A 19,839-nucleotide genomic window follows, 5' to 3' on the forward strand; every position below is an offset into this window, starting at 1 on the left:
TGCGGGCGTTACATTTTGATGAATTCCATCCAATAATATTGGATTTAATGGAAAGAGATGGATTTAATGGAAATAGCTTCTTGGAGTATAGAATTATCATTTGATTCTAAATTTCCAAACAAGAAATCAATGCATATTTCTATTGAAATCATAGAACACTATGTTCTAACCGATTCTCTTATTCTTTGGATCTATTTGCTTTCATTTTCCATCTTGAAAATTCATTTATAGTCTTGTGGTTTACACAATAGAGGGATATCCACTAGCTCTCATGTTTGATTTAACAAGATAGAATCCATTTCACTTTTAATTGCCTCTTTTCATTGAGGTCTTTCAGAGGAAGTGAATTTCTTTTTGAAAGTTTTTGAGGCTCTCTTTTAACCATAGACATGCATAAATCATCTCCAAATGATTTCTCACTTGTACCCTTTTACCCCATCATGATCTATTTCTTCATCCATTTCTTCTTCATGAGAGGATTCTTTGTGCTCAATCGTTTTCGACCACTTGTCTTTTATTTATTAAGACATGGAAACACATTTTCGAAGTATGATGCATTTGTTGATTCCATTATTGTGCCTTTATTTTAGAGTCGTGTACAAGAAAAAAATTAACATAATTATTTTGTGCATAACCAATAAAGATGCAATCAAAAATCACGAGTCCAATCTTTACAACCTTAGGGTAAGGTATAACAATCTTTGTGAGACCCCCCCCCCCCCCCCCCCCACCCACTCACACACACACACACATTCAAATATATTTGTAAGATGGTTTATAACCGACCATAACTTATATGTTATTTTATCTATTTTCTTTTGGGGTACCTTATTTAAAAGGTAATTAGTTGATAACACAAGTTCCCCCACATTGAGGGTGGCAATCTAAAACTTAACAACATGACATTCATCATTTCCTTTAAGGTATGTTTTTCCCTTTCCACAATGTCATTTTGTTGTGGCGAATAAGGTGCAATAATATCATGTATTATACCATGATTTTCACAAAATTCTTTTAATTGTGATATACCGAAATCTCAATGGAGTGGGTTGTACTCTTTAATTCATAAGTTTGTCTTCATGGAGGTTCCGGATAGATTTGTGTGAGATTTAGAGCTTCATGGTGATTTTTCGGTCTCTTCTACTAGGAAATTCCTTGATTCTTACTTGTTGATTGGCTCTCCCATTGCTACCACATGGAATCATTTGATCCCAATAAAAGTAAATGTCTTTATTTGGAGAATTGAGCGAGATAAATTTCCAACAATATTAAATCTTAGAGATAAAAGGATTGATTTAGATTCATTGTTTTGCCCTTTATGTTCGTATGTTCGGGAGTCTACAAAACATATTTTCTCTTCGTGTAGTGTTTTAAAGTCGATTTGGAGTATGATTGCAAATTGGTGGAATGTAATTACCCCTCCTAATCTAACTGTGGCTTCGATTTTGTCTTGGGCTGATGAGTTAAAGATTGATCATAAGTCCAAGTTGAAGTTTGGAGCGGTCATTGTTGTTGCTTTTTGGTGTATTTGGAGTTTTCGTAACAAAATCATTTTCGGAAAGATAAAGTCTAGAAAAGATGAGTTGTTTGATAATATTCATTATTTTTTCTATTTTTTGGATTTCGAATAGAAATAGAAAAAATAATTTGTCTTGGATTTTTTGGTTAATTTCTCTTTATATAGCTTGAACATTTTCCTTTTCTAGCTTCTTGCTAGAATTTTAATGAGTCTGCTGTTCTAAAAAAAGATGAATAACCACTCATAAATCATAATAAACCAAAAGTATGTAGATAGGCAATTTCAATATCTCTAATTTACCGATAACCAAAAGATAAGCATGTGCTAGAAGTTACAATTTTTTTATTATTATTTTCCTTTTGTCAAATGTAAAAGTGTAAGCCTTATCACGGTGACATTGAATTTAATCATTAAAAATTAGTTTACGTAAAAATATATAATGAAAGATGCCAAATATTAACCCAAACTCTCCTTTCACTTTCAACGTGTCACATTCAACCGTATGGTTTTCTTTTGCATCCAAATTAATTAGGCTAAGGTCGTCTTTATTCTTCAATCATTTTTTTCATTTTATCTGATGAAGTAAAGTATTTTTTTTAAATATTATTTTCTTAATATATGTATATTTCAAAATTCAAACCATATACTTCGAACATCCCAACTTCAAAACTTACGTATCCTAAATTAATGTTATTAACACAATTTAATAAGATTAGATTATCCGGTCTATTAAATAAAACAATTTGTTATTTATTATTAAGAATTTATTTATCATATATAAGTAATATTAAAAGACAAAATTGCACAAATAGTTCATATGTTTTGTCGAAAATTGTCACTTTGGTCCAAAAATATTTGGACTTGCATCAGAAGTTCAAACTTTTCCTTTTGTTGTAAATTTGGTTCAATTTTCTTTGAAAATATATGTAATGATGGATTTTCCTTTATTCTTTTCTTTTTGTTTTTTTATTTGCTTGATTTTCTGATTAAAAACTAAAAATAAAAAGAAAGAAAAATATAACCCCACCACCACATGCATCCTAAATTAGACAAACATCGTCTCTCTCTCTCTCTCTCTCTCTCTCTCTCTCTCTCTCTCTCTCTCTCTCTCTCCGTTCCCGTTGGAGATAATCAGTGTCGGAGATCATCTTCTTTGATGGTTGTCGGACTACCACCACTATATATTGTTGACGGAGCCGCAAATTTTAACTGAGCAACACCATTTGGATACCTATTATGGATATGGAAACACAAAGAACGAAAGAGACGTGTTAGTTTTAGATCTATAAAGACAATTTTGCATAGGTTTTCAGATCAAGAAGGGAGACAAAGCGATGGTTAGAGTTTCTGCTACCGGAGAAGACAAATCAAGAATGGCAGAGTACGATTTTGATGTCCGTCTGCGAGAAGGGCGGTGGTGGCTCTAGGATTTTTGCATGTAACGACCCAAAAGTCACGACTAAAAATTTCTTTTAAAACATTACTAAAATCATATTTATAAAAATTGCATCATAAGTCATAACATAATTTCTAGAGTATTAAATCAAAACATAACATCATTATCAGAGTCAAACGTTCCCAGGCTAACTGACTATGGTGTGTGCACTGCAATCTTCCCGAGCTCCTCTTTTGAAAACCGAGAACCTGAAACCAAAACTGAAAACCGTAAGCACGAAGCTTAGTGAACTCCCCCAATCTACCACATACCACACAATAACATATAAAGCACATACTGAGCCTTGCCCATTGCATTGGACTGAAATCCGGGCTAACTGGGGCCTTGCCCCCTACATCGGACCGAAGTCCGAAGCTGACTGGGACCTTGTCCCCTACATCGGACCGAAGTCCGAAGCTGACTGGGACCTTGTCCCCTACATCGGACCGAAGTCCGAAGCTGACATCGGATCGAAGTCCGAAGCTGACTGGGACCTTGTCCCCTACATCGGACCGAAGTCCGAAGCTGGCTGGGACCTTGTCCACTACATCGGACCGAAGTCCGAAGCTGGCTGAACATAGCATAAACATATCAACTAGCATAAACACATAAACCCTGTCTGAGCCACGAAGGCATCAAACATACTAACTACTACATCGGACCGTAGTCCGAAGACTACTGCTAGCTGAACGAGCCAGCATTGTGGCCTTAGACCCGTTCCTACTGAAGGGAAACTCACCTGAACTGCTGAGCTCTGCTGATAAACCTCTGGCTGCTACTCGACAATCTCCTGAACCGCTGTTCCTCTAGCTCTCTGAGCTGTCAATATCCATATAACACTTAGTCCAACTGACCTCCAAAGGTCAACTAGGTCAACTCTGGTCAAGGTCAAAATCCTGGTCAAAGTCAACCTTCCAGGTCAACCCTACTCGCCGAGTCCTCCTAATGACTCGCCGATTTCATATGCTTAGGGTCTTTCTATTCGCGACTCGACTCGCCGAGTCAGTCTATGACTCGCCGAGTCCAACTAGTTCCAAGTCCTGTCCTGACCAACTTGCTGAGTCACCACCCGACTCACTGATTCGAGTCTCAACTCGAAGGCAAGAAAACTTGAATGAGCAACAATGGAGGCTTAGGGTTCCTGGTTCTGGACTATAAGGCCGCAACTGAGCCCTAGGAAAGAGAATAAGATGCTTAAATAGGATACCAAGTCCCGAAATTAGGGTTTCCAAACCCAGACCTGACTCGCCGAGTCCACTTGCCGACTCGCCGAGTCGGTCAATTGCTTTACACCCGGATCCCGCTCCGACTCGCCGAGTTCCTCCCTGGACTCGACGAGTCAACCCTCTTCAACTTAGGGTTTTTCCTTTCTTTTCTTGACCTTTCTGATCTCGGGTGTTACATTGGAGCTCTTGAAAAATTCGAACGATTGTGTGTATTCGTTTTTATGTTCATCAGTGTGGTTTACAAATCCGTATTTGTGTCAATTTCTGGATTTTGTATATGAGAAGTCTAGGGTTATATAAGTCTGGTAATTTGGTACTTGTGATTTTACAAATCTTATAATCAAGCGTTCTTGTGGGTTAACAAATTTGATTGTTATTCTTGTTTAGAAATCTAATTGCTTAGATGTTTTGGAGTGTTTATGTGCCCATTTATGTTGACCTTATTAAATATGAGTTTTGTGTGACATGTTTGATCTTCATATGCTTAAAAAAACTAAGTTCGGTTGTTATATCTGTGTGTTTGTTCTAGAAGTTGGTTCAAATCTTCATCTAGTTCCCATATCATCATCTTATCCATCTTTGTATATGTGTGTATAAATTAGGAAGATAGATGGTGAGACTTCACAAATATGATAATTTTGAGTTTGAGTTGTAGATCCAAAAAAATTTGTTTTAGTTCATTAGATGGTAGTGACCGGTTGTGGTGGAAGCAGTGGTGACCAGTGGTGGTCTTTTCCAGTAAGCATTTTAAGAAAGAAAGAAAAAACAAGTAGTAGGATCGGTTTTAGTTTTGTTTTATTTATAATTGTTTTTTAATTTTTGTAATAAAAGAAAAATGGAAAATAAATTAATGAGGGGCAAAATCATCATTATAAAAAGTTCAAAGAAAATTGGACCAAACTCGCAACAAAATGAAAAGTTTGGACCTCTAGTGCTAGTCCAAACCTTTTTGGAACAAAATGACAATTTTCAGCTAACCACAAGGACCATTTATACAGTTTTTTCATATTAAAATTACTATGCAACAAAGTATTATAAGGAATAAATTACAGTTTTGGTCCATGTAATTTACAAGTATCTATCTATGTTTTCAAAAAGCGATACGCCTCATCCATGTTGTTTTCCAAAAGTTGCATGCATGTCCATGACGTTATTACCGTCTAAAAACTTTCGTTAAAAGACATCATGACTTTGTCTTTTCACTTTCTCTTCCTACTCTTAATGGCTTACCATCATTACAACTCTTAATTATGTATATGACTTACACTGTCACTCCTTAATCTAAAGTTCATTGTCTTTCCATGAAAAAAAACCCATTCATCTTCTTCATCCAGATACTTATCTTCATCAACAACAGTGCAATCAGAAAAAGCAAGAAATCAAGATGTTCTAACCCATAATATGGAATTTTTGAAGTTCATCAAATATTATGGATGCGAATAAGGTTTAAAGTAAGATATTGGACGTAATTTTTGAGCTTAAAACCTTGAAACTAAAGGGGGGGGGGGGGGGGGGTTAACTTGTTTGTTTTGTTTTACATATGGTCTTCCAAATTTAACCACAATAAGAATCTATCATGGTGTGGTTTTCCCTAAAGTCCCTGGAAGAAAGTATGAACATGGAAAGGTAACATGAACTCAGTATGATTGACGAGTTCTCCAAAGTCCTATACATGCATAGACTATGTTAATACTCACGAGTTCCCTATACATGAACTTAATGTAATGATGAAACAAACTGGTTATATTAAACATAAATCAGTGATTATTACTTTAGCATACCTAAAGTCAAGTTAACTTTTGTCTTTTACCACTTGAGAACAACCAAGATGTGATAAAATTGTCTGGGTATGTTACCAAGTGTAAGGGGATCGAGTTTACATTGAACATAGAAAAAACACACTTACATGCTTACTTTATTTCACTTGTTATAAAGTGATCATCGAGGATATAGAAGATGTCCCATCCCTTGAATATACTAGAACCAAGAAAAAGAATAAGAAAGAAATCATCTTCATTTATTATTGATGCCTAGTTCAACCCAAATTTTTCATTTTTATTTATTCAAAATTCAATTACATCATAATATAATGTGGAAACATGATTGCGAATGCACGTGAGTACAGTCGAACCTTGCCCATCACACAAATTAATGAAGTGCCTGAAAAACATTTATAACAACTGGTTTAGCGCTAGTCTTAGTGAGTTCCCAAAGATAACATATACATGCATACAAATAGGCCCCGCCCAAACTACATAATGGGCCTCGCCCTATCAAACTACCTAATGGGCCCCGTTCAAACTACCTAATGGGCCCTACCCAACATACATAACGGGCCCCGCCCAAACTACATGGCAGGCCCCGCCCGACATACACAACCATACATAGAAACTACACAAAAAGTTCTACTGATACAGGCACATAGAAGCTTATACTATCAGTGTCACACCCCAAAACCAAGAACGGCGGAAACGTTCTGGGGTGGAGGACGTCATGTGAAGTATCATAACAGTGTAAAGTAGTAAACAAGAAACAACATCATCCATTACATTAAAAGTAATGTTTTAATACATGTGTGTTCTTTCATAATGTACAACAATAAAATGAATAATCAAAATAAGATGAGTCTTGTCTGTGGTCCGTCTTCTCAAAACCTGGCCATCGTACCTGTCTAACTGATGACCTGAGAATACAAGTTATTTTGAAAGCGAGTATCAGCCTAAAGCAGGTGAATTCATAAGTATTTAGGTGTTATTGTCTTGTTTTGGAATGCTGTTATGAATGTCATGTAAATCTTTAAATGGAACAATTGATATAAGTATGAAATGTAGTCTTCTACTAAGACCCGAATGTTTTTGTAAGTAAAAAGATAGCTTTTCCTTTTTTTTTACTATTACAAACAGTAAATAGTCTAACTCATAGTTTATGTGAATGTATCACAAAATAAAGTAAAATAGGAAAAGATATGATAGTCTTCTACCAAGACCCAAATGTTTTGCTATGAAAATGATGGTTTTTCCTCCTTTTTGACTATTACAAACAGTAAATAGTCTAAATCATCGTTTATGTGAATGTATCACAAAATAAAGTAAACAGGAAAAAGTACTAATGTATGTGTTATCACTGGGTACTAGGACTAACACGACATCGCAGTAAGCGAAATGTATAACCTAATGAACATTCGAAGATTATCCAGAAAAAGTACTAATGTAAGTGTTATCACTGGGTTCTAGGACTAACACAACATTGCAATAAGCGAAAAGTATAACCAAATGAACATCCGAAGATTGTCCAATTGTCCTCTGTAGCAGCAGCAGGGTGGAGGAATGGTTAGTCCCGTAATTGACTCCTAATATAAGTAGTAACCTTAGGCATTCGTAGATGTTCATCACCCACTGGTGCTAACAGTTGGGCTCCGGAATGGTTAGTCCCGTCTAGACATCCCCTTGAACTGGGATGGGCAGGAAAATTTACACAGAAGGTACTAATAAATCTTCCTCGTAACTCTAGGTACAAGTATCCATGTAAGCGTATTCAGGTAAATGTATCTATGTAAACATACTCATGTATCATGTAAGCCTAGGTAAATGTAACCATGTATCATGTAAGCATATGTAAGTGTACTGGTATAGACTCATGAATGAACTGACTCTTGTGTGATTCCTTGTAATAGGAATAATGTTTTGTATCTCTTAACTATCCCTATGATAATTAACTGAAAGGTAATTGGTAGTTCAAGTAAGTTTATACACCCTTTCTACACAAGAGTGTGGGAAACTGAATGAAGGATGAAAACTATAACATCAATACATATATATATATATATATATATATATATATATATATATATATATATATATAAGAAACATAAGTGTATAAGTATAGTTTGGTTCAAGAAGGTAAAAAAATGGTTTTGTAAGACATCTAAGAATTTTGAACAATAATTAACAATGACTTGATGTCATTATAATAAACATTTCAAAAGTAATACATTTGATAACAAAGTATTTTTAAGATAGAAAACCATTTCGTGCATCATATTTTGTAGTATGCATGTGAAATCTGCTGAATGAAAACACAGTTATAAAATACATATGGATGATTTAATAACATGTTGTTTTCTACTTGTATTCCCCCCCCCCCCCTCCCCCCATTAAAGCATTTAAAATCATTTAAAACATTGATTTAGGGGTATGAACTCACTTGTTGTGGGTGATACGGATGAACTGATGAGGTAGGACTGCTAGGTATCAAGCGAAGACTTTAGACACACACAATGGTCCTAATTACATATGAAGACATATGTTTATAAACAATTAGTGCTTATAACACTAATTAAACATGTATAAACATCCTAAGGCGAGGAAAACACTTTTGGTCAAGTGCTAGGAGGCTAACGGGTTGCGACAAAGGGGTGCAAGACCTCTTATGGGAGTTTATGGTCAAAAGACCATATATGTTGGAGTTTACAGCCCAGGGGAGTAAACTCATGGCCGTAAACTCTCTCTTAGGTCACAAAATGAAGCTTAACATTAATACAACTTAAGTGGTGAAGAGCTTCTAGTCTTAAACAAGTGTTTGGGTGGGTTTAAGGCCTTAAAATGGCCTTGCTTGATGTTCATGGCCCTGGGACCACTCCCCCATGAGTTTACGGCCTCAAACTCATGGTAAGGAGTACCATTTGATGTTTTGAGGTTCCTAACACTTCAAGGATACGATCTATGATGGGTTCTAGGCATAAGGAAGGAATTTGGGTGTCATTTGTCCCCTTTATAGTGGTTTACGGCCCAGGAACTTGTCTTGGCCGTAAACTCCTTAATACTTGTGATTCCTTATGTTTTCTAGGCTATAAAACTTTAGGGTACATTTCTAAATTCAAGCCTAAGCCTTAGGAAGTGTTTGTGGCATCAAAACACCCCTAACTTGTGTTTTCGGCCCATGAACCATTTGGCCATGTGTTTGTGGCCGTGAACACCCATAGGTGTTGGTATTTTGATTGTTTTGGGTCCTAGACACATCAAGGTAATGTGCTATGCTGGTCTCTTGGCTCAATGAAGGCATTTAGGGCATTTTGGCAACCTAAAATGGAGTTCACGGCCCAAGAACTTCTTTGGCCGTGAACTCACTTCTAGCCATGAATCTTAACTGTTTTGTGGTCTAAAACATGTAATGGAGGCTTCTAGTTTGAGTTCTAAGGCTTTGAGGGTCATTGGGACACTTTTGTCCCTTAAAATGGAGTTTACTCCCCAAGTGTTCTTGGGCGGTAAACTCCCAAATCTTGGGGTTTTAGTCCGATTTTGATGTTTCTAAACACAATCTAAGCTATATAATACAACTAGATAGAAGTACTCACGATTTGGGATAAAAATCCGAAGATCCGTGAGAGAGAATTTGGCTTTTCTCTAATTGGAAATGTAACTAATGAATTATTTGGTTCAGATTTCTATATATAGTCCTGAGATTTTTGGGCAGAAAATATTTTATTCCCGGAATGAACTCTAATATCCTAGAGTATTGGAATAACAGTGTTGCACAAAACCCTAGTGCATCCACTCTCCTGATATCTCCTTAAGTGTAAATCTTGAAAAACTCAAACTTATACCCAAAGTTTGGAATTTTACTGAAACTGTTCAAACTTCTATTGGCTTGATATGGTTTGTTCAGAATGGAAATTTCGGGTTGTCACAATCAGCTCCATTCTACTAGCTCCTATGCCCTAACATACATGGATATATATTGTAACATATATTATAGTGAGATAACTCACCTAGGCAATTTCTTAGATGATTGACAATTATATGGGTGATCCTAATGGCGATCCACTTGGTGGGTAATGCACCGAACAAGTATTAACATATATTACATTAACCTATTAATTTCTATGAAGACCTGGCAATGAAAACGAGATGCTTCACTAATCTCAATGAATACCGAGATTTCTATCGAATAAGGATCAACCAGGCTGGATAGTTAGGAGGCAGGACCGTTTTCACGTATAACCTTTCTGAAATCCAACAACCAAGCCAACGTGACCATTTTAAACATCTCTCCCGGTAAGTAGATCCATCAGTTTTATAAATGGAATTACTGATAAATCATATTTATACATTCATAACAACGACTATGAATATAAATATAAGCTACACTTAAAGCATAGTAAGTATAGACTAACTTACAGGGAGTTTCTCATGAAACCGGGAATTATACACGTAGAAATCTGATTCGGGAGCTTCTATTCACTGGCTATCTAACACTACAGGGCTTCATCGAAGACTAAAACTAAGATAAATCTAGAGCTAAAGTAGCAAGGAATTCGAGAGAGAGAGAGAGAGAGAGAGAGAGAGAGAGTTGTGATAATTGTGTGGAGGGAAAGAATGGGATATGCAGCCTTTATCTAGCCAACTAGACGTAATCTCGCGTGTTGTGCATGAATACAATTATATAGTCAAAATAGTTGTGGATAAATGTTTAAATCATAAGCGAAGCCAAGAATTTGGATACGGAAAGTACAAATATAGTCAAAATAAAAAATAACAATTTGCACTAAATTGTTTAATATATAAATTTGTACTTCACAAATTATAATATAAAACAAAAATTACAGTTGAACCCCACGAGTCTCGTTTGTTGAATATGATTGATGTATCGTTATTAAAAATACTATAAAAATACAAATTTCTCAATGAAATTGACCAAAAATTAACATACACTTCATTTGGATAAGAAACGTGGGAAAAAGATTATTTATGACATAGCCTACCATATTTTGCTAAAAAAATATACTAAACCTATCATATGTTTATGTAAGATTGCGATAAAAGCTCGCATCATAATCCAAATAAAATTATAAGGTCTTAATGTTATATTTTGACTTATACCGAGCTTTGTATATTGAAAGTTATAGCAAAAAAAAATAAAAATTGCTTTTATATATATATATATATATATATATATATATATATATATATATATATATATATATATATATATATATATATAGGTTTAGATTTTATGGAAAACGAAAAATCCTAAAAAAAACCTTAAAAATGCATAAAAAAAATACTTAGAGATCACAAAACTTTTTTTTGAATTTTTTTATGAAAAAATCGCTACTTTTAATACAAAATCGCTGAAATTTTTTTTGAAACAAAAAACTTATTTTTGTCATATATATATATATATATATATATATATATATATATATATATATATATATATATATATATATATATATATATATATATATATATATATTCAGCGATTTTATTTAAAAAGTTGCGATTTTTCATAAAAAAATTCAAAAAAAAACTTTTGTGACTCAAAGTATTTTTTTATGCATATATATATATATATATATATATATATATATATATATATATATATATATATATATATATATATATATATATATATATATAGGGAAGGTTATTTGGAAAACAAAAAAACCCTAAAAATACCCAAAAAAAATCATAAAAATGCATAAAAAAATACCTAGAGATCACAAAACTTTTTTTTTGACATTTTTTATGAAAAAATCGCAGGTTTCTAGAGAAAATCGCTGAAAAAAAAAACTTTTTTTTTTATCAAAAAAATTTTGATTTTTTTTCAGCGAATTTTTATAAAAAGCTGCGATTTTTTATAAAAAAAAAAAATCAAAAAAAAGTTTTGTGATCTCTAAGTATTTTTTTTATGCATTTTTATAATTTTTAGGGTTTTTTGTTTTCCATAGAACCTAAACCTATATATATATATATATATATATATATATATATATATATATATATATATATGGTTCGGTTACAGTGAGACTTTTTTTTCGGTGAGGACACCTTAAAAAATTGAAAAATAAAAATAAAAATAATGAAATCAAGAAAAGTACTATATCGGAGAGAAAAAAAATTTTGAAAAAAAGAATTGGATCATGGATCATAAAAAATGAATTGTGGATCATAAAAACGATCCATGCTTCAATTTTAATGATCCAAAAAAATAATTTTCCAATTTTTTTTTTCCGATATAGCATTATGCTCAATTTGATGATTTGTATTTTTTTTTCAATTTTGTTAAGATGTCTTCACCGAAAAAAGAGTCATCACCTGATCCTATCTTTCTCTCTCTCTCTCTCTCTCTCTCTCTGTATATATATATATATATATATATATATATATATATATATATAAATAAGTAAATTCAAATAAAAACAGTAAATAGTGTGAGAACGTAAAAACACTATGTTTACGTTATTATTCTGTAATGAATGATGTATATGTGTATTGTTGAAATAATTCTAATATGAATAATAACGTTTGATTATTCATATATTCATTAGAATGTTATTATTTTATTATTAGTTCATGTATATGTGTTTTTGTACTAAATTCTAATTTTTTTAACCTGTAACTATTTATTTATTCATTGTTGAATAATGACATAAAGTTGTGGATACAAAATTCATTATCGAATAATAACATAAAATAATGTTTTACGTTCTCACACTATTTGCTGTTTTTTTTTTAACTATCCCCTATATATATATATATATATATATATATATATATATATATATATATATATATATATATATATATTACTTTGTTTATATTACCTAAACAACTAATTTACAAATCTAAAAAATAATATTATATTTTTTTATTACACCCAATTACTTTTAAAAAAAATAGAAAAGAATAAAAACTTTTACTATTTTTATGAATACTTGACCACACTTACAAAGAAAATAAATATAATTTTAAATTTAATGTAACATTATAATGAATACTTTTATAATGAATCCTTTCAAAATCATGTGTATTATAAGATTTAATTTCAATCATTTTTTTTAAAATATCAACCATTCTTTTTAATCTATAACACTATGCAATTTATATACTTTTATGTTACTATTACTTATCTTTTTAATCTATAACACTATCCAATTTATATACTTTTATGTTACTATTACTTATTATAGTTGTCAGTTATTTTTCAACCATTTATAATTATTAAAAAATTATATACGGTTTATATAAGTTTTTTTTAAAAAAAGATTATAATACTAAAGAGTTAATATTGATATTAAGATGATAAATGATTTATTCTATTAATTTAGAAAGATGTTAAAAAGTGGGGGTTCAAAAAAACCATGTTGTTTTGTCAAAACTAAAACTTCTATTAAAATTATTTTTTATTAAAACCATATATAAGTATTAATATGTTACTATATTGAAGTTATAATTTAATGTGCAAACTCTTTAAATTTCAAATAAATGTTATGTAGAATTAAACCATTATAACTTAGAAGTGAAACATCCCAAAAACACAGTCTGAAAATTTCGCTTAATTTAATAATAAAAACCATAATCGATAAACCTCATATAAAAATCATAAGCAATGTATCTCAAAATATTATAACAACTATCAAGTATATCAGAGTATAAACATCCCAGACTTAACAAATGGAGTGTGCACTACAATCTTCCCGAGCTCCTCTTTTGAAAACTCAGTACCTGAAACCAAAACTGAAAACTATGAGCACCAAGCTTAGTGAGCTCCCCCAAACTACCACATACCATACAACATATAAAGCACATATCGGGCATTGCCCACTGCATCAGACCGAAGTCTGGAACTGAGTAAGGCCTTGCCCACTACATCGTACCGAAGTACGGAATTGACTAGGGTCTCGCCCTCTGCATCGGACCGAAGTCTGGAACTGACTAGGGTCTCGCCCTCTGCAACGGACCGAACTCCGGAACTGACTAGGGCCTTGTCCTCTGCATGGGACCGAAGTCCGGAACTGACTAGGGTCTCGCCCTTTGCATCAGACCGAAGTCTGGAACTGACTAGGGTCTCGCCCTCTACATCGGACCGAAGTCCGAAACATAGCATAACATAATCATAACATATAACAATAACACATATACTGCATATTGCATCGGACCGCATTCCGGAACACGTAACACATAGACATGCCTGAATCACAAAGACATCAAGCATCAGACCGAAGTCCGAAACTACTGCTATCTAAGCGGGTCGGCATTGTGGCCGTAGACCCGTTCCTACTGGAAGGAAACTCACCTCTCACTGCTGAAGTCCCGCTGACAGAACTATAGCTGCTCGATGACAAATTCTCGATCTATCAATATCAAAATAACACCCAATTAATAATTGGGTTCTAACACATATTCAAAAATCCATGCTTGGGGTAAAAGACTACTTTACCCCGTAACTTAGCTTGACTCAAGCCCAAGGCCAAATCCAAAGGCCCAAAAGTCTAATAATGGACCAAGGCCCAACTATGGCCCAATTTTCCAAATTTGGCCCAAACCTCTACATGGACTTCCCTTAAGGCCCAATTGTTCAGTCCAGTCCAACATGTCTCATTCTAAGGGCCCAATATCATACAACAATCTAGGCCCAAACTATGGCCCAATTTTCCAAATTGGGCCCAAACCTTCATATGGGCCTTACCCTAAAGCCCAACTAATTACTCTAGTCCATTTGATTATTCGTGGATGGCCCATTAATAAACCAATTACCAAAGCCCAATCAAAAGGCCCAACTCAAGGCCCAAGTGAAACTAGGGTTTCGCATAAATGACGATTAGGGTTAAGTGTTTCTTACTTAAACCATTCAGGACTTAATCCTCTAAGGACTTAATCTGTTAAGTCCAATATCGCTTAGATTAATCTTTTCCAATGATTATTATTTAATATCTCAAGTTATTAAATAATTCCCGCGTGTCCCGGTTAATTACCCAAATTAAGGTTTTATTCGCATTAGGGTTTTCCAACCCAAATACTAGCCCATTTATCAATTTGTTGGGCTTTTAGGTCAATTAGGGCTTTATTAGGCCTCTTAGGCCCACTAGAATATCATTAAGCACATCAGGGTTTTATTTGGGTCAATTAGGGTCCATTAGGGCTTACAAGGCCCATTAGGGTTTCAAGCACCCCAAACGAATCAAACTCAACGAGGCCAGTACACCGCCACCCGACACGACAGCCGGTGGCTGTAGGAGGCGGCAGCCACCACCCTAAGGTGGTGGTTTTCAATTTCTTTCCATTATTCCATTTTTTACAATTTACAATGAAGATACCAAAATAAACACAAACACACACACACACACACACTACACTGAATAAACACATACACGCAACCACCCTTACGGTGGTCGGTGGTGGCATGTGGCGGCAACCACCACCCTATGGTTGTGGTGATGCCTTTTCCGGGAATTCCATCCATATACACATACACTCACCAACTGCAACACAGCCATCTTCACGTCTTTTGCTCGGAAAGAGAAGCCAACCACCCGTCTGGCGGTGTATGGCGGCGGCAGCAACAACTCTTGCGATAACAGCCACCACCTCACAGTGGTGGCGACGGTTCTATTGATTCTCAGCCAAGAAACACACGCCCATAGCACCAAAACTCGCACATCCATCTTCGAATACGCACTAGCCCCGGCCATCCCTGCGGTGGCGTGAAGCAGATGAACAGAAAATGACAGAATATTCATCGGGATCCCATAGCGTCGCAGTGTTGGGTAGAAGCGGAGAAGGAGAGGAAGAATACAGTAGGGAGGTGGTCGTCCGACATCCAAACAACAGCAACAACTAGGATATCTCGGACCTCCACCGCTCGTAACTAGACATCGACTTCACAGCTCACCCTTCGCCGTTCACGGAGCAGAAACCTGGTCTCAGTGGTCCTTGTCACTCACAGCGTCGCCGACAGTGGATAGCAACTTGGTCAGATCGGAAAACTACGAGGAGAGGGAGATGGCGGCTACTTCACTCATGGCAGCTGGAACCTTTAGGTTTAGGGTTTAACATGGTGAGGGTGGCGGGTTATATCCCCGACCACTTTAAATCTTTTGCAAAATTACAACTCTGGTCCCTCCAGCTCTAATTTAATTCGAATTAGATCAATATTTTACCTTTTTAACCCATGACATCTAAAATCTTTACAATTCAACTCTATATGTTACCATTTAGGCCCTAAGCCTCCAAAATCTCTTCAAATTAAGTCCCAATAGATTATCAAGTAGTCTCTGCCCTTATAATTATTTACAGAACCAATCCAAAACTTGCACGTTTAGCTCCCAACTTCTAATATTGTAACAATTAACTCCTCGAGACCAACTCTTGTTATAAAATTATTGATTTTAGGGCTACTATCCATTCCTCAACTTTATCTATTTATTCATTTAATAAACGGGGTGTTACAAGAAGTTTTATTAATTTATTTATGGAACTTCATTGATATTTATGAGATTTAATTATAAGTCTCTAATATTTTGTGTTCATTATTTATATGATAACTCATATAAACATATGAGTTATTTTTTTTTTGGAAACAGCAAACGAATTAAGTGGAGCCTACTCGCAATATTTCAACGAGCACCCCGGGTTCGAGCTCCTTTACAGGGCAAACCCAGCCCCCATAGGAATTTCCAGGGAAAAATTCCCAACATGTGGCACCACAAGAGGTAGTTTAAAGGAATAGAACTTCCGACCTCACGCCCCACATGGGTATAAAAATATTATGTTTTCAGCGTTAAAATAAAAAGAAGTTTTGATTTGCTATCAATTCAAATGTACTAATAATTAAATGACCTATTTGTAAATAAAAACATTAGTTTACATTATTTATTTCTTAACTCGTTGCCATTTTTTCTTTTGCATTTCACTTGAATGTTTTTTTCTTTTCTTTTTGAAAAACATCAATATTGAATTTGCATAAAACATTATCGGTCATTACTACTAATGTGACAAAACTTACTTTTCTGTTAAAACCAAATTTTATTTAAACTATATTAAAATACTAATGTGTTTCTACTTGTCATTAATGTTTTTTAAAATATTTTCAAATCACAACATTTTTTATATAAATAAAAGATTATAAAAAAGTATTTTACGTATATGACCTAAAAAGTTTTTTTATATGGTTAATTAAATATCTAAAATAATATTTAATATTCATGTCAATATCTTATTATTCCATAGCTTATTCATGTTATGTTAGAGAATAGTAATTGTTAAGATTAAATGTTTCACTAAAAAAAGATACATATGAAACCTCAAATCATAAATTTTCAACAAATCGCAAAGATTAAATTATATCCATAGTAATACTTATTGATTCGTGATACAAATACTTTTACACTTGAAAAATATCAAACATCATGAAATTTATATATCAATATTGATTGTTGGTTGCTCCAACATCTTTCGTGTCTATATTCGAACAAAACAATGCATTTATAGTATTTATTTATAATATATAAAAAATAAAACTATCATGCAAAATAAACTTAAAGAAATTTTTTTTTTTAAATACAGAAAGAGACATGAGATAGTGAGTTTTATTATTTCCTTGACTTAGAATCTTTAAGATTATATGTTTTAAATCAATCAAATGGATTGATTCTTTGAATCTTTGATATACCCAAAGAAGATCGTACCAACCCACCGTATTTCATCATTGACCTCTTTCTTTTAGACATATGAAAACAACAACATTATTCTCTATTTTTATGTATTCTACATAACAAAAATAGAAAGAGAAAGAAAGCAAGTACGGGTAACCAAACATAAGAAATAATGTTATTATATAGGTGAAATATTTCAATTAATATATGAATTAACTAGAATAAGTTGAAGAGTTTGGAGGCTTCAAATGAATATGGTTCAAGATAGATAACTTATCTTGAACCATATTCATTTGAATGACCTCCTTTATAAGACGTAGATAGATTCCGGGATGTGTGCCGCACACATGGTCAGGTGCATGTCTCACACTTGGTCGGGGTATGACGTGGCGTCATTTGGGTGGTGACACGTGTCGAAAAACTGGTGGAGTGTCAGGCCGTGTTGCGCCTGTTGTCTATGTGTGCGGCTGCGCATAAAATTCTTATTTTCTTTAAAAATTCAATATTTCCCGTACGAGTCCATTTTCGACGGGTTTTATATCCACACATAAAAATCAACAAGATCTTCAAGTTTCATTTAGACTTCGTCAGGTACTTTTGAATTTATTTTAAAGTTATACTTTTAAGAAGATGAGACTGTTAAATCCCGTATAAAAATGAATTAGGGTTTACAAAGGTTGAATATAAGGCTGGAGGCTGATGAATAAAGGGAGCCTTGAGAGCTAAGGATATATAAATAGTGCACAAACCCTAAATATTAGGGTTTTGTCCTGGCCATGTACACCCATTGTACGCTTGGGTATGCCTAGCATACACAAGCAACTCCCAAAATTTTACAAAATGTCATGTGGGACCAAATTTGCAAACAATACTCATATCAAGGGTCAAAATGTGAAATTCACGAAATCGAGATGTTATAATTCTCCCCCACAAGAATCAGACTTCGCCCTCGAAGTCCGCTACGGTGAACAACTCAGGGTAATGCTCCCGTATCTATGCCTCGGGTTCCTAAGTCCATTCGGAACCCTTCCGATGTTGCCATTGAACCTTGACCGAAGATACCACCTTGTTTTGCAAGACCTCCGTCTTCCTATCCAAAATTATCACTAGCCTCTCAACATAATTTAGGTAATCATCAACTTGAATATCATCCAAAGGAACAATTGTTGAATCATCAGTCACACAGTTCCGAAGTAGGGAAACATGGAAGGTGTTGTGGATTTCACTGAGCTCCGCAGGCAAATCCAACCGGTAAGCTACCCTGCCAACCCTAACAATCACTCGAAATGGAACAATAAACTAAGGCCCCAACTTTCCCCTCTTCTAAAAGCGTATTACACCCTTTTAGGGTGATACCTTAAGTATAACCACACTGCCCACCTGGAACTCCAACTCCGATTGACGTCTGTCGGCAAAAATCTTTTACCGACTTTGAGTTGTCTACAATCTCTGTCTGGTTTGTTAAATAAGCTCTATCATTTGAAGGGCTACTTCAGTCTTTCTCATAACCCTGTGACTGACCTCTCCCCGACAGACTAGGGTACGACACTTCCTCCCACAGAGAAGCTTGAAAGGCGGTGCACCGATATTAGAGTGATATTTATTATTGTATGAAAACTCGACTAAGGGAAGTTAGGATTACCAACTCCCATCGAAATCAATCACGCATGCCCTCAACATGTCCTCAAGTGTCTGGATGGTCCGCTCGCTCTGACCGTCAGGCTGCGGATGATAAGCAGTGCTAAAATGCAACCTCGTACCCAGTTCCTCGTGGAACCTCAACCAAAACCACGAAGTGAACCGAACATCCTGATCTAAAACAATAGAAACCGGAACACCATGATGGGGTACGATCTCGCGCACATACAAATCGACCAATTTCTCGGCCAAGGAACTCTCTCGAATAGCCAAGAAATGAGCATTCTTGGTCAGACGGTCCACTATTACCCAATTCATATCGAACCCCTTATTCGTCTCAGGTGGCTTGGTGACGAAATCTTTGGTGATTTATTCCCATTTCCACATGGGAACCTCCAAAGGCTGAAGCTTGTCATGTGGCCTCTGGTTCTCGGCTTTAACCATCCGACATGTCAAGCACCTCTTAACGTACCAGGCTATCTACCGTTTGATACATAGCCACCAATAGCTAAGTCGCAAATCTCGATACATCTTGGTGGCTCCAGGGTGTATCGAAAATCTGGACTTGTATGCCTCCTACAACACA

This window comes from Lactuca serriola, chromosome 5 (assembly GCF_051521515.1).
Source record: "Lactuca serriola cultivar US96UC23 chromosome 5, Lser_US96UC23_V15, whole genome shotgun sequence".
Taxonomy (NCBI): domain Eukaryota; kingdom Viridiplantae; phylum Streptophyta; class Magnoliopsida; order Asterales; family Asteraceae; genus Lactuca; species Lactuca serriola.